Source organism: Camelus bactrianus, chromosome 5, assembly GCF_048773025.1.
Source record: "Camelus bactrianus isolate YW-2024 breed Bactrian camel chromosome 5, ASM4877302v1, whole genome shotgun sequence".
Classification (NCBI taxonomy): Eukaryota; Metazoa; Chordata; class Mammalia; order Artiodactyla; family Camelidae; genus Camelus; species Camelus bactrianus.
The window spans coordinates 9,540,711-9,567,590 of record NC_133543.1 but is presented as its reverse complement, the minus strand read 5'-3'; the positions used below and the strand labels follow the sequence as shown (position 1 = coordinate 9,567,590).

At 55.4% G+C, this 26,880-nt stretch overlaps 1 protein-coding gene across 6 annotated transcripts in view; it reads left to right on the top strand.

Moving 5' to 3' along the window:
- Positions 1-26,880, top strand: part of OCA2 (OCA2 melanosomal transmembrane protein) — a 278,029-nt gene that overhangs the window by 204,392 nt on the left and 46,757 nt on the right. The gene's annotated exons all lie outside the window — the stretch shown is intronic.

Sequence of the window (26,880 nt, the reverse complement as noted above, 5' to 3'; positions counted from 1 at the left end):
ATTCTCTTGCTAAGAAAAAAACGGCCTGGGCGAACCAGATAAAAAGAACAGGCTACAGGCGTTGGGGACAGGGCGGGGCGGGCCTGGGAGGAGCTGGGGGCCCAGCCACCTGGCAGCTTCCCTCTGGGGCTGCTGGAAACCAACGTGGGGTCCAGTGTCCAGCCGACTTTATAGGCAACTAAAGCTTTAACTGGTTTTGGACCCGCTCATAGTTCCCCTTAGCACTTTCCTGACAGTTTTTAAGTGATTTAACTGCATATCAGTAATAACAGAAACCAAATTAAACATAAACATAAAATGGCATCTTATTTTGAATGTACACTTTTATATATAGGAAAGTGTGTAATGAGAAAAATAATTCCCGTGATAGATGAGCCTCTGGGATAAAAATTCTTGGGATAAAATTCAATATCCGTTTTAAATCAGTGTACACGTTTGTACATGTGTTCTTTACTGAAGGGCCTTAGAGGACAACTTTCAAGTGGGGAGATGGCTGTGTTCTTGAATAGGTGGACTCATTTTTTAAAAATGTGTGGTCTTCCCATGTTTATTCAGTTTTACATAAACCAAGTAAACATTATCATGGTTTTTAAAAATTTTGAGTTACACATGCTGTTTTTAATTCTTGTGATAAAATTCAAATTTCTGTGTAGTAGACAAAGACAGAGCTTTGCCCTTCTAGATATCAGAATGTGCTCTAAATTTCCACAAATTATTCATTTACCAACAACTGAAAAAACAGATAAATGAACGGAACAGAAAATGCCCAAACACCCAAGTATATGTAGGACTTTAGAACTTGTCACTGATGAAATTTCATATAAGGATAAGTTATTCATAAATGGTGGAAAAATAATCTATTTAGAGAAAAGTAGCCAGATTTTTACCTCACAAAAATAATTTTCTGATGTATAGATTAAAATTTTTAAATATACAAAGTGAGAGAAGTACCAGAAGAAAACATAAAACTCCTATTTATACATTTTTTATGCTGACAAAGACATTCCAAAGAAGGACTTGAAAAGCAAGAATCTGGAGGTTGACTTAACAACATAAAAAAATTAAAACCCTGTAGATCAGAAAATAAGATTAACAAAATAAAAGACAGTGTTTTAAAAGATTTACAATGTGTATCAGACAAAAGAAATCTTCATTTTTACTGACAAGTCTTTGAAAGCAACAAGCAAAACTTCTAATTTGAAGTTGGGCAGAGTACTTTTTTTCGTATCTGTAAGTGACCAATGGATATAGGGAAAAATATTTAGCATCTCTGGTCAGAAAAGGAACTTAAATGAAATACCATTTTCCCTTCACAAAATTCGTCAGGATGAAGAGCAATGGTACGTGTATTGTTGATTCAAGTTTAAGTTGCTTTTGAGTTTTCAGAGAGATGATTTGCTGATAAGTACCACATTAAAAAGTGTGTATTCCCTTTATACGTCAATGCTGTTTATACTATTTAGAGGTAAATAATTAGAGATAAATTAGAGATAAGTAACATACAATTTGTTTTTCTAAAGACTACCTAAAACAGCAATGTATAAAGGAAAACTCACAAAGGATTTTTTTGGTATGGAGTGATATTTGACCATTGAAGGTGGCATAGATAATAGATGTATGTTGACCTGCAGAGATGTCCTTTTGAAGATCATTGAAAAAAAGAAAAAATCAGTTTTATTACATACAAACACAAGAAGGCTATGGTCTTAGCCAAAAATATGTACACAGATGTGATGAAAATTTAGTTCTGGGCATTTGCATTACATGTGAAGATTTTTCTTTTAAAAAAAATCTGTGATTCTACAATGAATATGTACAAAAATTATAGTAAATGTTTGTTATTAATGAAATACTCCTGGGAAAGAGCAAGAATATGAATCTTGCACAGATAAAAATAATTTCTAGTCCCAGCAAGGAGGGGTTGGGGCACAGTCCACCTTCTTAGCCGTTTGGTTTCCTTGGTAAGTGGGGCACCTGTCCAGGAGGGCATGATCTGTGAACTGGGACCCCGGGTGGGCCTCCATGGCAGCAGGGCAGGTAGGGAACCCTGCAGACACTTGGGAGGGGAGCCCCCATTTGAAGGAAGTGCAGGATGTTAAGGGAGGCTGGGGCCTTAGCCAGGGCTGGGAGGGCAGCAGGGGCCAGTCTGGGCTGGGCTTTCCTGCCAGCAGGTCATCACGGGACCAGGTGATGTGGTCCAGGGCCCTTGGCCTCTCCTGAGCCAGTGGCACTCATGGATCCCACAGAATAGCATCTGTAGAGGCACAGAATAAGCTAAGTGAAGTTACAAAGGAGGTTGGTTATCCTGGACCTGTTTGTATTCACGGCCCCAGTCCGAGTACCCTAGGTGAGAAACATGTTGAACCAGCGTGGTGCTGGAGAGGATCAGAAAAGGAGAAAAGAGGTGGCCAAAACCCCAGGAAGAGGGTGCAAGTGTGGCATCCAGGAAACATCAGAAAATCTCAATCTTGCATCCGTGTATCAGGGTCCCCAGCACTGGGGTGGGAGGCCTGAGGGCAGATCTTCGGGCTGGGCAAGGTGGAGGTCACTGCCACCTTGGCTGGGGCAGCTTTTCTCCTTCCTTCAGGGTGGAGTGTGTACAACGGGTGTGTGTGCATGTGTTCAGTGCATGGGGCACGTGTGTGCACATGATCATGCCTGCCCCCTTCCAGCATGTCAGTAGGTACGTGTGTGCATTGCGTTCTTTTGTGCTTGTGTGTGAGCGTGGGAGGTACTCGCATCCACCGTGTGTGAGTGTGTGTGTAGGCCGCTTTCAGCAGTTGTGACAAAGCGCGTGTTGAGGCTGTGTGGCAGGGCTGGGGGCCTTGGGGGAAGATGGCTTGCAGGGCCTGTGGGCTGGGGCTGCCACGATGTAAAGTGGGGAGCTCGGCTGCAGGACAGGACACAGTCACTTGGCCCAGAGGCAGCTCAGACCCCATGTGAGTGCCCGGGACTCCGAAGGCCTTGATGCTCTGAGACCTTGAAGTAAAGATCTTGGTGGTGGTGACAGCAGCCACATCTGAGTGTCTCCTTTGTGCAGGAAGCACCGCCTGTCAACCAGTTTACTCCTCCAGCAGCCTGGGGATGTCTCCTCAGCGAGGCGGCCCCTTGCGCAGGGCCTTTGCACAGGCTATTCCCTGGGCTGGAACACTTACCCGCACACCCACAGGGCCCCTTCCCTCAGCTTGTCGTGCCTTGGCCATCCTGACCCCCTGACCGTGCTGCTTCAAGTGGCAACAGCCCCAGCCACGCTCTCACTGCACCCTGTCTCTTTCTCCTCCCACATGGCATCGCCTGTGAACACTGGGTAATTCCTGTGCCCTTATTCTCTATCCTGCCACGATGTAGCCCCCAACAAGGCAGAGGAGTTTGCCCTGCTGGCTGATGAAACCTGGCACGCAGGAGGCCCTGGATTAATGCTTATGTAGTGGAATGAGGCACAGAGACGTTAAGGCAGCAGCCAGGGTCACACAGCTTGTAAAGGGGAGACAGAGGGCAGAACCAGCTCTTGTCCCCGGGTTGTCCCGCCCGTGGTGTCTCCTGCACTGCACTTTACTGGTAGGAGGAGTGTGTGTGTGCACATGTACATCATGCAGGGTGGGGTGGCACGCAGACTAAAGAGGTCCAGCAGTCATTCAGAAGACACGTAGCTGAGCCAGGCAGGTGCCCGGCCCCAGTTCTTGCTGGCTGAGCCTGTGCTAGGGAGCTTCGCCCCTCACCCTGGTTAGGGGAGGCTGGGTCACATGAGTCCCTCCATCTGTAGCCCAGCTGGGAGCCAGCAGGAGGCCCAGGCCAACACTTGGCCCTTTTTCAGGCCTGCCCCCACCTGGCCTGTCCAAATGTGACATGGCTACATCACGCATCTGGCTGGGAAGTGTTTCTTGGGCCAGAGCAATTGTCCTCTGTCCTCCACCTCTGTCTCTGCCTGGTGGCATCTCTGCAGCTACCCTCCCGCTCCCCTGGCCTCTCAGCTCCATGCTTCTCTCTCTCTTATGGTAGTCTTTTGTGCATTTTCCTACCCCTGGCCAGATGGGCCAAGTCAGGACCCATGGGTGCTGGGGTAGGGGGTACTGGGGACTGTGTGGGGGAATTCAGAGAGAGGTCCTGTCCCCTGTGGTCCTCATTTGCACATCCATGCAGGGGGCTGAGGAGGAGTCCCTTTGCCCCAGGACAGGCCCTAACTTCAGAGGCTCTGGACCACGCCCTGGATGCCTGGGGAACCAGCCTGGTAGGCGAGAGCAGGGTAGGAATGGACAGGGGCTGACCCATTGCCTCTGCTGCCCCACCTGCTGGGCTGAGGAGAGCTCTGCCCAGGAAGCAGGAAGGCCTAGCAGGATGCAGGCCTCTCGCAGGGCCCTCATCCCGGCTGACTGGGGCCACGGGCCAGGGAGGCCACAGCCTCCAGGCTGGGCCATCAGGGTGGGAAGGAGGCTGGGAGCCCCCTCACCATGTGCCCTCTCTCCTAGGTGGCCAAGGCTACCTGGCCACCATTAATTGGCTCTGTTAATCCAGTAGTGAGACAGAAACGAGGCTTACAGACAGAGGGGGCATTGAGCCAGGGAAGAATGGCTGCTTCTGTCTGGGCCTGGAGGGGCAGCCCAACCCCCAGCCTTGCCCACTCCTCTGCTGCCCCCTAATAGCCCACCCAGCCCAGGAGCCCTGTGGCCACCCAGCAAAGGGGGTCTTGAGAGCCTCGCCCAGCACTGCGGACCTCAGGAGTCCTTGTGGACAGTCCCCCATTGTGGATGCAGTAGTCTGAATAACATTTGTCAAGTGTCAGCTGTGAGTGGGACACACGTTAAAGATGTAACAATGACAACAAAACTAGCAGCCACCACTTGCTGAGTGTCCCTCCGTGATGGGAGCACGGCCAAGGTCGTGGGCAGTCTGTTTCTGGGATCAGGGCTCCATATGTGATGCAGAGCATCCACCAGTAGTTGAGTGTCCCTCTGTGGTGGAAGTGCGGCCAAGGTTGGGGGGTGGTCTGTGACCAGGATCAGGGCTTGTGTGTTATTGGGGCCAAGCACCCTGTGTCTAGGATCAGAAGTCAGTCTGTGATGAAGATCAAGGCTCAGTGTGTGACCAGGGTCATGTCTAGGCTTGGGGGGGCAGTCTGTCCTGTGAGCCACTGGCCCCTTGCCTGGCCTATCCTGATCTGACCCCTCCTCTCCGCCCCCTCCTCCCACCACATCCTCACCACCTGAGTTACCAAGGTAACCAGCCCCAAAATAATGGGTGTTTTAGCAGCTGAGGCCTAACCTGAGTCTATCCTGAAAGACTGAGTGCTGCAGCAGTTGCCTTGGAACCAAGGGGCATCCTCTCTCTCCCACTCATTGTCAGTTTCCTCGTCACTCAGGCTACCAGTTGGGACCTGGGCTGGGACAGCAAAAGGGGGATGGGCAGGACGTGCCCACCCTGGCCATGCTTCCAGTCCTGTCTCCTGGATCCCAGGCTTCTGTCCCTTTATCTCAGTGTGATGGGGTGGGATGGCTCAGCAGGGAGACCACTGAGGTGTAGAGTGCCAGGCGGGGGGCCCTGTGGTCGGCTTTGGCAGGCAGCCTTAGTCTGGGGGCCAGTGAGCAGAGCACTTGGAATCTGATCCTGGGTTTGATCCCAGCTCCTCTCCTTGTCAGCCTGGTGGATAACTTGGCGCCTCTGTCTGCATCTCCCAAATAGGCGTGGTCATAGGCTGTTGAGGTCCCCCCGAGCGAAGTGGCAGTGATGAAGGCCTGATGTCTGGGTAGCCTCGGCTCTCATACCTTCAGAGCCGCTCCCCTACCCTGTCCCGAGGGCATGGAGGCAGTCCTGGGGCTCCCTGCCTTCCTCCAGGCCCTGGTCTGTTCCCCTTCTCCTGCCCCTGGCCCCCAGGGTCCTTCCACAACATTCCCAGTTCAGGGTGAAGTCTTGTTTGTGCAGTATCCTTGAGACCTTGGCTTCACCTGTCTTCTGAGACTTGGGCCTCCACGCCGTCTCCAGGGCAGACCCTCCTGGCTGTCTGGACCACGTTTCTTTGAGCCTCAGTTGTCTCTGCTGTACGTGGAGTGAACATTTGGTTCCTGGATGGTCTGAGACTCAAGGCTTCTGTGTACTGCGGTGACCAGCACGGAGCAGGGGCAGGGGGGAGGCAGGACTCCCTTACCCAGGTTGCTCCCCAGAGAGCCAACCTTGGTGGGAGCAACCTTCTTTGAAGAGTGTGGAGCCCCATCCCTCTAGGCCCCGTCCTCAATGGGGGAGGCAGGGCATTGATTCGCGTGGACAGGCTCACATCTCCCCATCTGAACAATGAGAGCAGAGAGGCCTCCCTTGTGGGATCACAAGGCATCGTGCCCAGACCCAGGAAGGGGCTCGGAACCAGGCCCTCGGCCCCCCAGAGTCAGGGTCCATGCAGAGCTCAGCCCTGCCCCCGCCCGCAGCCCTCCCTGGCAAGTCCTCCTTGGGCCTCTGCTGCACAGCTGGGAGCTCAGGGTTCAAGCACGGTGCACACCCACCCCAGTAAGGTTGGAGCCACCCCTTCTACCCGTCCCTTGTCTGGCAGAGGGGCTCTGCCTCTGGGTTCAGGGGAAAGTGGGACCCGTGGGAGGGTGGGCTCTGTGAGAGGAGAGGAGAAGTTTCTGCAAGGGCGTGGGGGGGTGTGGAGTTCTCGGTTGCCACATAACTCAGCAGGGAGAAGGAGCCCCGCCTTCCAAATTGGGGGAGTTAGGGGTGTCCCTTCTTAGTGACCAGTTCATTCATCAGGCCCCCCTTGATGGTCAGTTCCCAGCACAGGCATGGGGACCGCTGGGAGGGGACTCTGCACCTGTCCAGCAGACCTCTCCAGAGGAGAGCACCTGGACACTGCACCTGCTGGCCATCAAAGTGTGTTCCCTGGGATCAGCTCTGATCCCAGCAGCGTGCCCGCATCTGTCATTCCCACCATTTCAGGCATCAGTCCGTCCTCAGATGACGGGTGTGAGGCTGGGATGGGATGTACTTGACGGGCCCATGATGGTGGGTGGCGGGGCCACCATGTGAACCTGGCCCTTTGGCTTCAGAGCCCACCCTCTGGGATCTGTGCCATCCTCATTCTCACCCCAGGAGGTGGGTCTGCTCCCCAGGGCCACAGAGAAGCCAGGCTCCAAGTGGCATCAGGGACCCTCTTGCCAGGCCAGGTGTGACCTGCCCTCAGGCAGCCCGGCTCCCCTGCTCCAGTCCCAGTGGGGTAGGTGGCATGGGGCAGTGGCCGAGGTGTAGCTTGAGTCCTAGAGCTGGGCCTTGGCAGTGCCGTCTCCTTGGTTCCTGGTACGTGGGTGCCATGTCAGCATATGCTGGGTGCCTGGCCCGGCCTGAACCTGGCCCACAGTAGGTGCTTGGTGAGGCTGCGTGCCCTTGTTGAGTTCACCCTAACCCTGCTTTGCTGGTAGGGCAGAGGCCTCAGGGCGATTCTGAGAATAAATAGGATAATGGCACCAGGGTCCCTTGAAGAGGGAGTGATCTGGGAACCTTAAGTGTGGCCTTCGGAGAGAAAGCCTGGGTGAAGCAGCCTCTTCCCGAGCCCATCAGCATGGCCTGGAGTGCTGGCCCCAGATGTGAGGCCTCTCCACTCCTCACTCCTCAATGGCTCCCCAGTGTTTAGAAGCTGTCCCTCATCGTGTCCCCCGTGGCACTGGGGCTACTAAGGGGCTCAGGTCTTTGGGGGCATGAAGTCATGACTGCTGAGGGGAGAGGGCCAGGATGGAGAAGACCCAGGAGAGGGTTGAAGGAGGGTGGCCAGAGGGGCCTGGAGGCCCTCAGCAGCCAGTCTGCTGGGTGTCGGGGAGGCTCGGCCTGGTGCTCAGCCAGCAGCTGTGAGACCTTGATCACTCGTGCTGTCCCTGGGGGGCGTGGGAGAACGAGCACACAGGTCTTGGCTGGGGCAGGAGTGGGATGAGGAGACTGATGCTCAGAGGAAACTGGACCGAGGACCACAGGGAGGGGGCAGCAGGGTGCGAGGACCTGTGCCCAGGAAACAGAGCCCGAGCACCATCCTCATCCCCATCTCCCCATCACCCTGTTGTGTAAGGCAGCACTGGGATGGGTGGGGTGTCTTTCCTTCATTCATTCATTCACTCCTTAGACCTAGCTGGGGCCTCCAGCTCTGTTTCCAGCCCCCACACTGGGGACCTGGACGCAAAGCCAGTGGAGACCCTGGCCCAGCTGCCTGTAGACAGTGCTGGAGGGCACCGAGCCTCCAGGGGGAAGTGGGGTGGGCACCGGACCCCAACTTCCCCGGCACCTCTGCCCCTCCCTGCCCAGCTGGCCTCTGCGTCACACCCCACTGCTAATCCCATCGAGGCCCACACTCGCCTCCTGACCGCCGGGCTGCTCTGTCCCAGATCCGTGCTTGGGAGGGGTCCTCCCCTGAAGGACAAGTCGGAGCCCGTGCTCCACCAGGTGCTCCCCGGGTGGCAGCAGGGCACACGGGAGTACAGTGGGCCTTCGTACAGGGCACCAAGTGCAAGGGCCACTGGGTGGAAACTTGAGACTGCTTCCTGCAGCAGTGCCCACGGCAGGGCTGTGCCGAGGGACATGTGGGTGGGGGACCTGTTGGGCATGATACACGAGGCAGGGGCAAGACCGCGTGGCATCTCATTGTGGGACCTTGCAGTGTCCCTGGGGATGCTGGGGCCAGGGGGGTGATGGTGAGGGATCATGTGCATGTGAAGCATTTGTTTTTTCCTGTATCGAGCTGAGCTTGGCTTCCACTCTCAGGGTCTCAGTTTCTTCTCATGGCTTCCTGCCCCTTTGTCCCTGTGTCAGCATCCCTGTGGCTCCAGTACCTGCATCCTCGTCCTCTATGCATGGTGGCATCCTGCGGTGGATGGAAGTGGCACCCTGGGCGTCGAGGAGCAGATGCAGTGTCACGTGGTGGTGGCACACAGCAGGGGGAGTGTGCCTGATTGGGGCCCTTCTTCGGGGTAGCAGCCAGCCAGAGCCCCCAAGATGAGCACCAGCAATGCAGCACCCGGTGGTGTCCCAGTGAGTGTCCCCCCACCCCATTGCTGGCCTCTGGGGAGGGGCTTCCTGAGAGACCGGGTGGGCTTGGGGCTCAGCTCTCCTGGGAAATGACTCCCCCTTGTGACGATGGATTTCCTGGAGGGGTCTTGGCCTTCCTGGCCCTGCTGCCAGCTCTCCACCCCTCTTCCTGTCCCCACCCCCACTCACGTCCCGGCCTCTTGGCAGAGCCCTGTGAGATCTGTGACGAGGACAGCTTCGGTGCTGTGCTCTGGAAGGAGATCCTGGCCAGAGAGGTGGCCGCAGTCTGGTGTCCTCACAGTGCCGCAGGTGAGGACTGAGGGGTGGGTGTCGTGGGGGACTCCTGTCCTTGAGATGCTAGCCCACGGAGCTGTCAGCACAGGTCACATGGCCATACCATGCCCAGGAAGCCCGGGCCCTGAAGCCGGGGCTGTACAGGTGGGGTGGGGCGGAGGCTCAGGACCACCGTGTCCTGAGAGTTCACCAGGAGCCAGCGCCTTCATTAAGTCCTTTAGTGCAATGTCCCATGGAGCCACCCATTGACACGTGGGAAACTGAGGCACAGAGACGTTAACACAGTAGCCGTGGGCTTGTAGGACCACTAAATGGGAAGTCGGCTGTGAACGTGGTGGTCTTAATCCCCGTGCAGCCCTGTGGAGTGATGGGAGGTGTGGAAAAGGGTGGGCTCCCAGAAGGGGCTTGGCACATCAGTGCGTTGATGTCCTTTGCCCCTCATATTTGAAGAGTGCAAGCAGGTTTGGAGTTGTTTTTGCTGTGCAACATTCAGGAATCGACCCTCCCTGAGCCTCTGTTTACTTTCTGTAAAACAGTGTGTTGTGGGTTCCTTGTCCCCCCAGGGATCCTCCTCCTAGGGGGACGGTGTGTTCCCAGCTGTGGTTGCAACCCCCCCCACCGTGTTTTGTTTATAGAACAATATGTGTCTGGGTAGTGTATTGCAAATCCACAGAAGTAAAGTGAAGAAAATCCAGGTCGTGGGATGGTGTGACTTGTCTGGCCTTTTGTCTGCGTGTACGACCATATTTTCCCTCGTTTTGATTGTGCACCATGCACTAGAGCAGGGTCCTATCCTGCCCTGTGGCTTCTGTTGGGTGACAGGGTTGTGGCCGTCCCCTAGGGTCATCGCCGCCGTGTGTGTGCGCGCAAGTGTGCCTGGTTCCCTGGGAGTAAGTTTTGGGTCACAGCCTGTACCCGTGTTTAAGGCAGTGGACACCTGACGTCAGTCGGCCCCAAGGCTGCCCGGTGCCTGCTGCGGCACACCCAGGCCATCGGGTCCCCTGCCCCCATGGGTGGAGCTGAGCAGGGCCTGCCCGGCTGTTGGTTTTCCCTGGGGCTCTGGATAGTAAAGGTCTCTGCCCCCACGCAGGTGGGGTCCCTGAAGGTGTGGCTCTTGCCATGTCCCAGGACCTGGTGCAGTGTGTGATGTGAAGCATTTGCTCAGAAATGGTTTAAATGAAAGACACCTAGGGAGGCCTGTCCCCTGTGCTGGGTCATTTGTAATGTGGCCATGGGCAAGTTTCTGCTTCTGGTGCTAAGGGTTCCAACTGGAAGGGCTTGTTCCTGGGAGCCATGGGTGGGACTCCTGTGCTTGAGGTGGGCACCCATCTGCGAATCGGGAGACAGAGCTGACCCGCCGTCTCCCCAGGCCTCATCCTGTGATGCTGTGAGCTGGACGAGGAAGGTATCACCTACTAGGAGCCCCCACCTACGTCCACTGTGTCTCTGTCGATTACCCAAATATCCAGATAATGGTCAGGCTGGGCCAGGGGTCCCCTGCCCAGCCCAGCCCATCTCCCCAGGGTCCTCCTCTGCCCTCTGTACGCTGACAATCCTGTGTCCCCAGTGGCACACTATGCGGACGTAAGTCAGCCATGGCCATGACTGGGGACTGCAGAGGACTTTCTTGGTGTGGGAAGTCCTTGGTACCTGTAAGTGATGGCACGCACCCCTTCTATCTTCCAGGCCCAGGAGCAATTGGCAAAGGCTTGGTGTGGACTGCCCGGGGAGGCAGTCTTTGATGTCATCCAGATGCTGGAGTGGCCACCAGGGCATATAGAACTGGGCTTTAGTTCCTGCTCCCCATTTGGGCTCAGAGAGGGGACAGGAGCTGTCCAAGGCCACAAAGCAAGGCTTAGATGCCTGAGCCAGTCCCTTCCCCATTCTGGGTCTCGGTTCCTCCCCCTCAAACTCTTACTCTGTGGGAAGAGGGTAGGCAGAGTGCCGGGCACAGGGTGGGCCCTGCAGTGATGGTTGGGTGGGGCCCGTGGGGCCGGCAGGTGGCCTGAAAGCTCTCCTTCCCTTCCAGGACACCACCAACCAGACTTGTAGTCCGTGGCCAGAAACTGATCTGTAAGTTCATCTGCGCTTTGTGTCCTTGGGGCCTCGGGCCTCGGGGGGAGGCCAGCCTAGCAGGGGAGGGGTGCAGACTTCAGGTTTGGGGGCCACTGACTCCCCCACTCCATCTGTCCTGCACGGTCTCTCTGCCCCGGTGAGGGTCTAAGGCGGCAGGGTCCCACCCAGCTGGCTTCCACCCCTCCCAGGGAAGTCCACAGTTGGGGATCCAGAGGGGTGTGGTGGTCCCCCCAACACCGGCCAGGTTACATGCAGGTGGTATAGCTTTGCAAGAGCACCGCCAAGAACTGGCGCAGCAGGGTGAGGCCCCGAGGGATCAGATGGGAAGCAGACGGGGGTGCTCCTTGGGGTTCTGGGCTAGTTCCTTGTCAGGCGGTAGCACCAGCCCAGGCCAGGTGCTGCAGCAGCGGGAACCAGGGGGTCAGGGCACTGGGCTGGACTGACCAGGCAGTGATTTAGAGTTACAGGGCCCTGCGTGGGTGCCCAGAGCCAGGTGTCCTCCCAGACACAAGGAAGCAAAGAGACAGGTGGAGAGCTATGTAGTAACAGGGAAGAGTTTTTGTGCAAAAGCCCTGTAATGGGGGCAGCATCCAGAAGTGAGGAGGGTCAGAATTTGTGGTGACAGGGTGGGAGAGAACTTAGTGACCAGGTCCCAATGGGCCAGATCACCCTGGTGGTGGCTGGGCCTCCTCCCTAGAGGTTTGGTGTCCATTGGGGTGGGTCTGTATGAGCTGCATGTCATTGTCACCAGCTGCCTCTCTCATCCCTGGTTCCACCAGTCCCCAGGCCAACCTGTGGGCCAGGGTGTACGTGTGGCAAGTCCCTACTGCTGGGCGCGGTGCAGTGACGGAGGTGTGTAAGTGAGGTCAGGGAGGCTCCCACAGTGGCTGGCCCTAGAGGAGTCTGTGTTTTTCTGTCAGAGAACAGGAGGAAGCTCTTTAGGCAGAAACACACTTTGAGCAAAGGTGTGGAAGTTAGAGGGTACAGGAGGAATGCGAGGCCAGGACGAGTAGGCGACTGGAGAGGAGGATGGATGGGCGCCGGGGGGGAGGCTGCACGGGGGGGAGGCTGCAAGGGGCGTGGGGCCAGTTTGTAGGGCTGCGTGTCAGCAACTATGGAAGTTATCAGGGAGGGATGTGACTATCATCCATCCATCCTTCATCCACCTGTCCATCTGCTCAGGTATCCACCCACCCACCTTCTATCCTTCTACTCGCTTGGCTATCCACCCACCTACCTATCCACCCATTCACTCACTCATCCACCCATCCAGTCCCCCAATCCATTCATCCATCCATCCACCCACCCATCCATCCACCCATCGACATATCCACGTATCCTCCCATCCACCCACCCATCCGGTCTAAAGCGATTACTGATCACTGACAAGGCACTGCTCTAGGAGGACTGCCTTGTCAGTGGTCAGTAATCACTCCAGACCTCAGCCTCCTCTGATCCCCAGCGAGGAGAGACAGGAAAGTGGGAACGTATAGTTCCCTTTGAAACTGTCAGGTCATGGCACAGGCCAAAAAGTGGAGCCAGTGTACCGAGTGGCAGGTGGGGTGAGGTGCCTTTCAGGGCAGGTTCACGGAAGCCTGTCTCAGGTGGTGCTCCAGCAGAGGCCTGACAGCACTGTGTACCGGGTGTCTGGGGACAAACATTTTGGCAGAAGGAACAGGCAGTGCAAAGGCCCTGTGGTGGAGGTACCTAGGGCCATCTGGCAGACTCCACTGCCCTTTCCAACTCTGGGTCTGGGATTGTGAGGATGGGCTGGGGCAGGGGCCTGGGCTTGGGGAGAGCAGGGGCAGACCCCATAGCCTTGGGAAACTGGCTCTCTGGCTTTGGTTGCTGTCAATTGCTTTTCTCTGGGTTTTGCACGTGGTGCAAGCTCTTTGTTCAAAGTGGAGTATCAAAAAAGTTGAAAAAAGAAAAAGGAAGAAAGAGGGCCCACGTGCTCTCAGGGCCCAGGCTGGCCATCGTGGGAGGTTACACTGTGGCTGCAGGTCCGTTTAATGTGGCCCCTTGATGTCATTACAAGCCCCTCTCCAGTGGCTGTTCGAAGGCTGCCTGCAGTGCACTGGGGATGCCCATTCACCCAGTGGCCCAGCACCCTCGCTAAGACAGCTGTGCTCACATTTCTGATTGTTCCCTAGGCCTTGAGTCCCCTGGACAGTTTCAAGATCTTGGTGGTAAATTGCTTTCCAGAGATGTGGACCCAGCCCCTTGGCCCCCAGGGCAGCAGGCTGTGCACAGTCTGGCCAGCCCAGTGAGTGTGAAGTTTGCAGTCCCCAAGACTGTGGGACCTGGGGCAGATTCCACCTTCTAGGAGCCTCAGCCTCCCATCCTCGGGACCAGAGTCAGCCTGCTTGCGGGTGGGGGCAGAGAGGTGATGGGGAGTGGGCTGCAGCCAGGTCCATGGGGTGCTTACCACTGGCCATGGCCTCCACCTCAGGTGTGGGGGGCCCACCCACTGCCCACCCCTGGTCATCTCTGAGTGGATGACACTGTTAGGGTCTCTGTGCCTGGGCCCAGGGCTCTGAGGCCAGCTGGAAGTTGCCCCAGGTTTTGTCCACACATTTTGCCCACAAGCTCCCTGTTCAGTCCTGGGCACGGCCTTAGGAGACTGGCTAACTATGCCTGTTACGTGTGGAGAAGCTGAGGCTTAGGACCGTGGTCCAGGTCAGGATGAGGGCTGCGATATCTGATCCAGAACTGGACAGCCTGGGGCCAAAGGCCAGGGCTGGGCAGGGGAGGGAGGGAGGGGGCTGTCGCTTCCCCTCCCCCACTGTTTCTCCTTTGCCCTGCTCTTTGCTGGACAGAAACTCTGTCCATTCCCAAGTGGGGCCACTCCTCACATTACGGGCTCAGAGGAATCAAGCGTTTCATGAAGTGGGGACCAGGGACAGGACCCCAGGTCTGCTTCCACCAGTGAGTTCAGAGATTGGGTCTGTGCTGTCATGGGCCTGTGTTTGTGTGTTTGGATGAGAAGGGTTCTCACGTGTCTCCAGAATTTTGTGTGTGTGGAGGACCACTGGGGGCTGAGTGCCGTCAGTGATGTGACCGTCATCTGAGTAGTACTTGATGTTTTGATCCATGATCGTGATCCATGATTCTGTCCCTGGTCACTGATGGAGCCTAGATTCCAGACTCAGATTGAGTCCTGGTCAGTGGTCACACTCTGAGTCTTTACCCTGGTCACACATTGAGCCATGATCCCGTGTCTCATCTGGAGTCATTTGTGCACGTTCGTATGTAATTATGCACGTGTCATATGCTTGGAGGGCAGCCCCCTGTTCCAGCCACGTGCAACTGTCAGCCATGTGACATGCTTGTCTTGGAAAGTCTGAGTCAGAGGTTTCCACCCACAGCACAAAAGTGTCTCACAAAAGTGAGACAGAGCCTGTCACCCTCCGTTATATACACACTTGACAAATGTTGCTTGACATGTACACATGAGGTGATTTCTCCCAACAGGACTCACGGCCCCATCCCCACAACACTCCTACACCAACCTGGTCGATGGCAGTGAGGGCCTTGGGAGCAGGGCCATTAGGGAGGGAAAGGGGATCTTTGCAGAATTCCCAGATGTTTGGGTGGGTGGAGGACGGGCCCTGGAAGGATAGACTGGTGCCGGGGTTAAGGAGGGCCAGGAGCACATCCAGGGAGCTCAGTCCTGTGGTTCTGCTCGGACAGCTCGCTGGGTCTTTCACTCGTGGCGGCTGCATGGGTTTTGCAGTTCCTATTTTAAAAAAGAATAACCCAGAGTTACATTGAACACAGAAGTGAGAGCTGGCAGGATCCTTCGAAATCACCTGCTGTACCATCACTTGAAAACAGTGGAGGTGAGGCCTAGCGTAGGGACGTCATACAGGCCAGGCCTGGGCCAGACACCCTCCACGTGCTCATCCTGCTATGCCAGCGTTTCAGGAGGTGTTCTGCCTGACACTGATCCCACGTGGGCTCCAGGAAGGGCAGAGTTCATACCCACCGTGTCTTGTTCTCCTGGGTCCACGTGCCTGGCAACCATAAAGGCTCTCAGAAGTCCCGTAAGCGGCTCCTGTTCCATTGGGTTGTAGTTTCCCTAATTAGTGGGCACTTGGCACCCTCACTGAGCTGGCAGAGCAGACACTAAGACTGGCTGGTGGAGGGTGTGACCTTCCCGCACAGTCTGGTGGGTCCTTTCTCAAAACCTGACCCCACTCCAGGCACCTTTAGAGCCGGCTGGCTGAGGAGACCGGGGCACGGAGTGCCATTGCCAGGCCCAGGGTGGCCCCATGGGTCATGCCAGTCTGTGCTCTCTCCCTGCCTGGGCAGACCCCAGCCCTGCCGGATGCAGCTGTCCTGGGGGACGCTCAGGACCCAGGCCCATCTCCCTGCCTGGGGTCCTCACCCAAGTGCATGTCCTGGGCCCTTTAACACCCTTGCCCCATCCCTGTCCCTGGTTTCCTTAGGGCAGTGAAGGGGCAGGCCAAGGGGGACAAGAGGAAGGGTGTCCAGCTCACTGTCAGAGTCAGCCAGTTCCCAACCCGATTTCTCTCACGCTAGCTGAAGGGCACTGTTGGGTGCTGCAGGGCCAGTGGTGGCCCTGGTGTCTAGGGGGCTGGGGCGGGGTCCTGTGTGCTGGGACCATCACAGACATGTGCTTGAGGGTCGGGATACACTGGTGTGGCTGGGTTAGGGGGCATCTTGGCGTGGGGAGCTTTCTCGGGTGGAGTTCAGGGCACAGGATTCTCCTGCGGGGCTGCGTCTGGCTGCATCTGGTCCCTTTGTTTTCCGACCCCTGCGGGCCCGGTGTGTGTCGGTGGGGGCATGCAGTCCTATGAGTGGGGTGTTCACAAGTGACGAGTGTCAGGGGTGAGGCCTGACAGGGTAAGCAGCGAGTGTGGGCAGCTCTGAGCTCACGGGATCTGCTGGACAGGCTGGGGAACAGTGCAGGGCAGTTCTGGGAGGATGCCTGCCCTGGTGTGGGGTGCTCAGGGCAGCTGCAGGGCACTGGCAGTGGTAATGGTTGTGGTGGTGTTGATGGTGGTGAGGTGGTAATGCTGGTGGCACTGGCAATGGTAATAATGATGGTGGTTGATGATGGCACTGGTGGTGGTTTCAGTGGGAGCCGTGAGGGTGGAGGCTGTGGTGACAGTTAAGATGGTGTTGGGGATGGTCTGAGCAGTTTGGGGGAAATTGTTACTGAGTCCAGACTCCTGCTTGCCGCACGACAGGCCAATAAATCGGGAGACGAGTTGTTGGGGTAAGGAATAGCGACTTTATTTTGGAAAGCCAGCAGACTGAGAGGATGGCAGATCAATTTCTTAAAGAACCATCTTGCTCCAGTCAGAGCACAGGCTCCTTTTATACAAAAAAGAGAGAGAGAGAGAGTGGGTGGGGTTCGTTGTTGCAAACTTCTTGCTGTAGGAATGCTTTGTTCTTGCAGCCATCCATGTGGGTCAGGCCATGGTGTTCCTGTAAACCTCCAACAAAAGCAAAGGTTATTCTGTTTTGCAACTTGCCATCTCTGCCTAAGTGCAGAAGTGCTGACATCCTTAAAGGTCAGAGCTGGGGAGTAGGCTCTCCTTTCTATTTCTAGAGAGGCTAAAGGCAACATTGTTTCCTAAAAGGTGCAGAGCTGGCAAGGCTAAGACTGGAAAACAGGGCACAGTGGTCAAAACTAAAGGAGCAGATCCAATGTGGAGGCAGATTTGTTCTCCTCTGTTACAATTTGAAGCCCCCCTTGTTACAATTTGAAGCCCCCCTCCTCGTGGAAACCAGGACACACCCCGGGCAGTTAATGAGGCTGAGTAGGTGAGGGGGCTGGGTGGGAGGGCAGAGCAGAGTGCTCATGGGGCCACGTAGTCTGGGAAGGTGTCTTGGAGGAGACAGAGCTGAGCTGGCAGGGGTAGGGAGGTTTGGGATCTACTGGCGCCATTGCAGGTGCCCAGAACCCAGCACGCAGCCTGACCAGGCCGGCCAGGGACGAATTTGCTGAGTGAGTGACCTATCGGCTTGAGGTCGAGCTGCGCCAGTGGTTGGAGCGTGATGGGGTGTGGGTGTTGAAGCCCCACGGTTGGCATGAGTAGGTGGCAGGCCTGACAGAGGTGGGCCAGACGTGCACCAGGTGAAGGTCTGAGTGAGGGCAAAGGGCTCAGGAAGGGGTGCAGACCTCTGAGCTGGGCGGGGTCAGCAGATGCCCTGGGGTTGTCGAGACGCTGGCTCCCCCAGTGTGGCACACTTCCTTGCAGGGCTGGGGAGCTGAGGGGCCCCCCTTCTGCAGGGCCTCTGTGACCCTGTCCAAGTGGGTGGGGTGGGTCAGGTGAAGAGCCACCAGACCCCAAGGATGGCCAGGTTTCCAGCCTTGGGGCAGGCCTGCGGCTGGAAGCTCTGACTCAGCATGGCCGACACCAGGTGGGAGCCAGGAGTTTGGCATCCTGGGCTATGTGAGAAGCCTTTGAGGCCCTGGTCACAGACCCGTGGATGCTAAGTGAGCCTTAGACATCGTCAGTGCCTGGAGAGCCCGCCCCCCATGGGTAGGGACACAGGCCTGAGGGTGCATGGTTCTCACCCAGCAGCTCACTCAGCCAAGACCGAAGTCAGGCCGATCTCCATCCCCCAGGGTCCCCTCAGGTCACAAGCATTGCCCCTATCCCTCAACAGAGAGGACATGGTACTGATCTGGGGAAGCAGGTGTGGGCCTCTCTGGGGAGGGGGGTTTTCACAGGCTAGTGGTCAGAGGGGAGCTGGGCACAGAGTGGGAGGTTGAGGAGGCTTCCAGGAGATGACAGTGCCTCGGGAGAGCCCTGAAGGAAGAAGCTGAGTCAGCCAGGGGACAGGAGGGGATGTGGTCAGAGGGGACGGCCAAGGTGAAGGCCTGGAGGCAGGAGAGGGCGCTGTGTTGTGAGTCCCCAGCAGCTCCATCCCAGCTGGCATGTGTGGGTGGGGCCGCCCGCAGGGTTGGGGGGACCTGCGAGCCCTGATGAGCTCCAGCTGCTTGGGGGAGGTGGGACCCGGGCAGGGAGCCCCAGCCCAGCAGCCGGGTAGGACCTGTAGGAAGAGCCAGGTGCAGTGCTCAGGAGCTTCCAGCTTATCCAGGTGGGTTCCCTGGAGGAGGCAACCCAGCACAAGCCTTGGTCTGTGGGTCAGAAGGCAATAGAGGTGGGAGGTTGGCACTCTGGATGTGTGAAGTGTGATTCAGCAGCACTTGTACCTGGCATTGGTGCTTTCGGGAGCCCAAAGGCCCAGCTGAGGGGTTTTGAGGGGCTCCTAGAAGCCTCTGCCTACAGAGACACCTTGCCCACTCCCTGTTCCTTCACTGGGGCTAGCTGCACCCACCCTGGCTTCTTTGTGCTGTGTGGGAGGACAGATATGAGGCCTTCCCACTGCTGTGTGAATTAGCCCACGAAACCCCAGGGGACCCTGATGCCCACAGTCCTATAATAACACCTGCTTCGCAGGCCTGCGTGAGGCATCCAGAATGCCGAGAAGGCCCAGGCTCAGTGGGAGGGCACGTAGGCTGTGCTCTCCACGCACAGTCTTTGTTACTGTCCCTTGACCTCCCATGAGGCCTGTATCCCTGTTGTCTCTCTGAACAGCACGCGGGTTGAAGATGTGTGCCTACTTCACAGTGGAGGCACTTTGGCCCTATGTGGCCAGCAGTGGCCTCGGCTGTCCAGTTCGCCCTCGTGGGGCTGGGCTGGACCAGCAGGGAGCTCTGCAGGGAGCAGGACGGCAGGGGAGCCGCAGGCTGAGCCTCCTCCCAGGCTCTGACACACTGGGGCCCCAGGGGTGGTCCCCTGGGGGACGTTGTGAGTTGGGTGGGGGCCAGGCTACTCCCCTCTGGCAGCTGGTGACAGGAGCCAGGCTGCCTTCTCTTAGTGACCACCCAGGACACCAGGATAAGGCTGTGGCCCCACACAGGGTCTGAAGTCGGAATGAGGCAGCTCTCAGAGGGCGGGGTTGCAGGGAGCTGGAGTTCCCCGTCTGAGTGTGGCTGGATGGGGGAACTCAAGGGGGGCAGTGGGGAGGGTCAGAGAAGGTGGTGGGCCAGTCCCTGGGGCCTGTGGGGTCCCTGAGGGCAGCATGGCCTTTTTGTCTGAGTGAGGAGGGAGCAGCAGGAAAGTTTTGAGCAGAGCATGTGTCCTGGCATATTTCCAATGATGGCACTGTGCTGGGGACAGGCAGAGGCAGGCAGGGTGGAGGCCGGCAGTGGGTCCCACCAGGGTGGTGACCACGGAATGGAAAACAGCAGTGAGAGTCTCGGTGCATTTTGACATGAAGGCTGGTTGCTGATGGGTGTGTGGGTATGAGAGGGAGGGAGGCGGGAGGGGTCCTGAGGTTGCTGCCAGCTTGGAGGGGCAGAGAGGGTCCATGCTGCCCGGCCACGGGGCTTCACTTGTCCCCGCATAGCAAGTGTTGGCTGGGCAGTCTGCCCTTACTGGGGTGCAGGCAGCGGGGTGAGCAAGCCAGATCCCGGTCCCGCCCTCCCAGAGGAGGATGCCAGCAGGATCATAAGGCCATCACGTGGTGGGAGGACCCACGGGTGGTATGCAGCTGGTGGCTGTGCAGGCCTCGAACAGCCACCGGAGGGGCAGCTTACCATGGCAGTGACTGGCCTAACACACTGTGAAGGACAACTTGGCATTGGGGGGATGTGGGATCGGGAGGCCAGCTGTCCAGGGAGCAAGGTGGGTGGATGTGGGTGGCATGGGGGTGGAAGGAGGTTGCTGGCTGTATTCTTGATTGACCAAGGGATCCAAGGGCTGGGGAGCAGCAGAGGAAACTCAGGTCCCAGCTCAGGGTCAGGCCCTGGGGTGCTGACTGAGGGCAGAAGAGGAGCTCAGAAGTGGAGTGAAAGGGACAGGTGGTTGTCCCTGGGGTTTGGTGACATGTTGTCTTTGGGCAGAGCAGGCTGGGTGGAGCCTGTGGTGAGGAACTGGAGGCTTGCAGAGGAGTGGGCAGTGGCTGGGCCTTCCTGGAGACCCTGGTCTGATGGGGGAGGCACAGCCTCTTTTCTGGGAGTTCTGATTTGAGGGGCCTGGGGCCGCCTACAACCTCCCCTCAACTCGGGCAGCTCCCCGCTCCTGGTGCTGGGAGGGGCCCCTGCCCCAGCTCCTTCTGTCACCCTGGACCTGGGGAGTGGGGAGGAGCAGATGTCACTGACCTAGATTCCTCAGGTTTGAGCCCAAGAGTGGGGGCCTGGATCCATGACCCAGGTATTCCAAGTTTCTGAAGTTCAGATAAGAGGCAGCAAATGGTCTCCCACATGTGGGAGCGGTCACTGTGTGCTCAAGGAAGGAAGGACCTGCTTGTGTTGCAGAGATGGTAACAGGTGTCCCCTGCAGCAGGAAGGATTTCAGTCAGACATGGGGAAGACATGGGGAAGAACTTCCAGATGTTGTGGGTGTATGAGGATGTATCCTAGAGGTGTAATTGAAAGAAGGAGGGCCAAGGATCCCCTGACGTTTGCCAGGTCAGGGTGTGCCTAAGATGCAAGAGAGGGTCCTCCGGTCAGAGACCACAACCCACATGTCCTGCTTGGGGCCAGTCCTTGGCTGATGTGCAGGGCAGCCTGGAAAGCTCTGCAGATGGCCCAGGAAACCTCCGTTGATGGGGCTCTGCCCTGGTGTTGAATGGGCCTTAGGGAGGCCCCCCTCCACCTGGTCTGGGTGTTAGACCATCCTTGAGGGTCCCTTTCAGGTCTGTGATTTCCAGTCCTGATTGCACAGCTCAGGTGTTGTAGGCTTTGCGAGGTGGAGGGGATGTAAGGTGGTGAGGCAAACAAAAACTGGAATCCTGGCCCTCCTGTGTTTTACTGTGTGGCGTCCGGCAATCCTCCCACCTCTCTGAGCCTCAGTTTCTTCACAGAGCTGAGCTGTGAATTATTGCCAAGATTAAATGAGAAAATGGACAGGAAGCTGTTAATATTGAGATGGGGGAGGGGGCAAGGAGAAGCTTCCTGTCCCTGTGCTGGAGGTCAGGAGCCCGTGCATGCTTCCCTGATCGTCTCCACCAGAGACTGCAGAGCCAGGGGACACTTGATGGGGGAGAGGCCGAGGCCAAAGAGCCCGCGTTGCAATCCTCCAAGTTCTGAGTGAGCCCAGCAGGTGCCCGCCTCCTGGGCTGCCAGCCTGAGTAGCTGGTTCTCTGGAGGGGCCAGGGCTGCAGGCTGCGGGACCACGGGAGACAGTGGTGCAGACCTAGCCCCTCGGAAGGCAAGGAGGCCACAAACCCTCGGGGACCAGAGCCCCTGGGGACCCCCGTTCGTGGGGACCACAGCCCATAGGGGGAAGGGTGGTATCCTGCAGTAAGGTGCAGGCAGGATGGAAATCCAGGGCAGCCACCCCGAGCCTGGGAAGTGGTCAACAGGTGCAAGTGCAAGTGCAAGGTCACTTCTGTGCTGCCGTGGGTCCGGGCTAGGAGCGGTCCTTGCTGGGGTCGGCCATTCAAACGTCTAAACGAGTGAGAGTGGAGGTCGGGATAGGACGGCGCCTTCTCCACTGCTGGACGGGGACCAGTGTTCGTGTCTGGGACGTGCCTTAGTGCGGGTGGGGAAGGGGCACCTGTGAGAAGGCATTACTGCTGCCCCCACCTGCTCCCTTCACAGCTGCTAACGCCCAGGATGATGTCAACCATGTGCAGGCACTTGCCTCCCTAAGGACTCGGAGCTGAATGTCCCCTAAGCATAGGGTGAACTGTGGCCTGATTGCAGGGGACTAGGTCGAATGTGACAGCAGTGTGGCCAGGAGGGGTGTTCCCAGGAGAGGAGGTGCCGGCTCTGTGCGTCCTGCAGCTCAGCCTCTCCTGACACATAACCTTTGCCATCGCAGTCTCGGGGCCTGTCCTACCACCTGCAGGTCACCCCTCTGCAAGGACCTGCTCTCCGGCCCTCTGCCCAGCGTCCATCAGCCCCAGCTCTTACATGGTTTGGAAATGTGTGTTACTCAGTTGTCCTTGTCCCAGTGGCCTCCATGAAGGATCCCAGGCACCATTTGTTGGGTGGGTGGGCTAGCGGCAGGTGGAGGGGCAGCCAGGGGTCAGGGTGCTGTGCTTGTATGAGAGGTAACCGGGCTGGGAGTCGGGACTGTGGTATCAAGTGGGTAGGGCAGGGGTTCGGTGGGGAGCAAGGGGCCTCAGAGAGCTAGGGCAGCAGACCTCGAAGGAGTGTGCACGTCCTCTGTTCCAATTTCCACTGAACTCGCCCCCTGTCCACATTGCTGACCCTCCATCTCTACAGGGTCCAGTCCTACTTGATGAGGGGGCATCTTCCCAGGGCCACGCAGCCCCTTGCCTCACCTTCCCCTGGGGTCTCCTGGGCTGGGCGCCAGAAGCCTATGGAGCCCCAGGGCCCCACTGCTGAGTCTGTTTAGGGACTGTCGACTAAAATAAAACCACACAATGTGAGAGTTGTGGGCTAAGTCTTACTGGGGGCAAAATGAGGACTATAGTCTAGGAGACAGCGTCCCAGAGAGCTGTGAGAAGCTGTTCTGAGGAGGCAGGGGAGAGCTCAGTGTTACATGTGGTTTCAGTGAAGAGGGGGGTGTGCGCGCAGTCAAGCACACACTTAGGCAGAGTCTAGCTGCTCGTCAGGGGGAGCGGTTGTCTCTGTTGACAAATTTAGTGTTTTTCCAGTTCGGAGGAGACACAAGAATTTGGGCTCATAAAATCTCCTGAAAATATCTAACTATCTGAAGGCCTGCTCTACCAGTTTTCCCAGAGCAGAGAGCGCCTCATTCCTGATCTCCATCCTGAACGCCTTCCAGGTGTGTTGGAGGTCAGAGGCTGCAGTGGCTCACAGTTGAATCCAAGCCGAGTTAGATGGTAGGTGGCAACGTGATCCAGTCCTTGTAGAGGCAGATGGCGAGTGCCAGTGTTTAGTTAGCAGGACGGTCTGTCCATCAGCAAGCCTGGGGCTGCCCCTCCCAAATCTCCCCAGAACCTGGCCCCTTTGCCCTTCTCCACTCTACCCAAGGTGTGCAGGCAGGTGAGGCCTCAGCTCCTTTGAAGCCCTCGCAGGTGCCCTTCCAGCAGAGGAAACCTCGAAGCCCTCAGCGTCTGCTGCCAGTGTCTGTGCCTTCAACACAGCCAGCGTCGAGGGGACCTGGCCTTGAGATCCGTGCCTTCCCTGTCCCCACTGCAGTGTTAAGCCTTGTCCTGATGGCTTCAAGGATGGTGTGTCACTCCTCAAATGTCTGTCTGTTCCTAAGTCCCCGGGCTCTGCCCTCTCACTGAACCCTGAGTTAGACTCCTTTGTTCCCCAGACTGACCCCAGCCACCCCCCACCTCCCCACAGGCCCTCCCCCTGCCCAGGGGCAGGTCCACCTGCAGTCACGCTGGCCCCCCCCCCCCCCCCCCCCCCCGCTGAGCTCAGTGGCTTTGATTGAAGGAATGAGCAGGCGAGGGAACAGCAGGTGTGGAGGGGGCTGCGCCGGGGTGGGTGGTGAGGACCCTGGTTGCTGATCCCCCCGGGGGCTGACCTCGTGGCCGGGCCGGATCGGGCTGGTGCTGACGCCTCCCACCCCCGCCCCCGAACTAGTTTTATTCCTTTACGTTTTGGAAAAACTCCCATTCTCACAAAGTATTTTCTTTTTCCATTTTAGGGAATTACATCTCTCTTTTGATAATTTTGTTTACTAGTGTTTCTTTCACGTGACAAAGGAATGGTTTTTTGTTCTTTGTAAAGGCTAAGCCAACCGAATGAATACTGACATTTAGGTCTAGGGCTGAAGAGAAATCACTTTCTTCCTACCACCAATTATGCTGCGGGCATGAAAAGCATAAAAGTGAAAAATAGAGTCGCCATTCATTACAGATCTTTAGATTCCGTAGTGGCTCATTTGGCCAGAATAGGAGGAGTTACAGAGAAATAGGAAAGAAATTGCCTAATGTTTTCTGGAAAAAGACGGCTTTTTGTACAACTACATACTCTATCCCCCAAAATCTTACATGTTGCTTTTATGGAATAAAAAGTTGAGTGTGTAAACATATATAAATTTATGTATAATATATATTTTATAACATATAAATATATTCAGTGGAATATATATACACATATTTATATATGCCGTTCAGCATATCACAGTAATTAATGACCGAGAAAATCAGTTTTCTCAAATAAAGATAGCCTATCAATAGCTTTCTTTTTGGAATACAATTTTGAAAATGTTTAACCTTAACTACACCACTAAGTACAGGTTGACGGATGATTACACAGATCTTAAGCGCAGTGATAAAGACCACTATCAGTATCAGAAAACCTAATTGCCTTATCTTCATTCTAGATTAGACAGTTTGGTCGTTTTACAGTTTATCAGTGTGTAGCATCTTTCATAAAGTTAGTAAATTGACTTTTTCAAGGATGTATTGTGCTTGAGTATCCTGAAGGTGAAACAAAGATTTATTAAGTATTTTCCCATGGCAAGAATATCCTGTAGGAGTTGCATTGGACCAATTAGTTGAATTTCAGCTTTTCTTTACCTACTGTGATTTCTGTCTCCTTTTCATATTTGAGGGACTTTTGCATATCTTTCTTGGCTCAACAAATGACAAGTGTATTGTCCAGCCATGTTTTTTTTGTCCCTTTAATTATGGAATTGTTGCTGTTTAAAAGAAATTTCACAGACACATGCAATTCTTCCCAAATACATCGCACCAATACCACATTTTTTACATGATGAATAGACATAGTACGTCCTAGGACTTGTGAATAGTGAACACTGTGACGTGCTCTCTAACAAACTAATTTAGTTAAACTGATGTCTTACTGCCACCCACTGAAGTCCCATGTGTGCTGTGTTCTGCATCTTTAGTTTTAAAATTTGCAGTCATTCCCAATGTATATAAAGTTTCTACTCCCAGAAAAGTGCACATGTTCATTCAGTTTTAGGGGTAGGCATTTAGCCAGCCACTGAAAGTAATATAAAACTAACGCAAAATACAATCATTTACCACAGGAGTTTGGATTTGTTGAATGATGTGTAAACATACTGGCATCATTGCTGCCGGGGCAAAGCACCACAGAAGCCGACTTGTAACAGGGTGACGTGCTCGTGTGTTACCGAAGAACAGCTAATTTGAGCTGGAACGGTCAGGGTCAGCTCTGTGACATTTCTGGGAGAGTAGAACCCAAATAGCCGCCTACTTTGTGGGTGTGTAGAGACCACGGGGAGTTGAGAATTATACTTAGCAACACAAATGTATCTTGTCAGGAGAGTGAAGAGTGTGACGTAACTGAAGGAAAGGAGCCACACAGGGAAACAGTGACAACTGATGACTAGGGCAGGTTGCATTGCAGAGGCTCTTAAAAAAGAAATGTTTCTGAAAACCAAATCTAAAGATCCATTGAAACTCAGTGAAGGTTTTTTGAGTAGGTGAGTGAAAGAGTAAAATTATGACTTAAGATAAATTGAGAGCAATGCTTACTAATATGTCTTCCCAGGATCGTTGATCAACAGTTTCTCCAAAAGGCTCTCCCAGGTCAAACCAATGGGGAAGTACCGGGTGTCTTTACTCTGGGTTTTCTCTAAGACATTAATATGTTAATGGGCACTTTGATGTCCTAAAGGAAAAGACAGCATTTCCCAAACGTATTTGACCACGGAACACTGTTTAGGAAAACAATGCGGGGACCACGTATCCCATATACTACTGCCAGTGTGTCTACGACCTGATTTATGTAAGATGGGGACTGATGTATAATTTTAAATCACTCACTTGATTTGCAGCTTAATTCTTTGTTCCCAAATTGGTGGCAATGCAAGACCTCTCCATTTTCTCCATGAGTGTATGTGTGTTTCGGAGTCTTCTACTGCCAAGAAGTTAGGAGGTGGTGGGGTGTGGAATGACGCTTCCCTGGCCCTCTGTGTCGTCTGAGTACCCTGGGTGCCTGCTGAGCTGTCCTAGTTGCTGCCTGGTCCTGGGGAGCCGGCCTGCGCACTGTTGCTGAGAGCTGTCTCATCACATCCAGTGACGTTACTCCTTCCCTTCCATTGTGAGACTGATGGGAACGGTTTTCCCTGATCTGTTCCGTGTTGAGGTGCAGGAAGTTCTGTGTGACTCTACCAGGCTCGGTCTCAGAGATGCGAGTTCGCTGTTCTGTGAGGGCTTCCTGATTCCTCTTGTTTTCTGTGGAGGAGGTGGTGCCCATGTCGTGTACACCTCATTGCTCTGGGCTTTCCCCATGAGATTCCCACCTAAATCTTCATGAATTGTTTTTGTTTCTTACGAAACTGAATGTTAAAACTCATAGGCGACGAACAGCTCTGTTATTCCTCATATTCTTGTGTAACTTCTGTTCTCTGAGGAATGATCTGTCTCTTTAAGACAGGTTAAGACGGAGTAATATAGAGGCAAGAAATACGTGAGGGGAAAAATCAATGATTATTTTATAGATACTCCCTACCAGATTTCTTAATACCCTGTGGAAAATGCTGGTCTAAAGAACAGAGGGTTAACAACTCATGAAGAAGAGTAGGTGCATGGTAGGAATGCTGTCTCGAGTCTTGAGAATCGTGTGTGGTCGATGACAGTCACAGC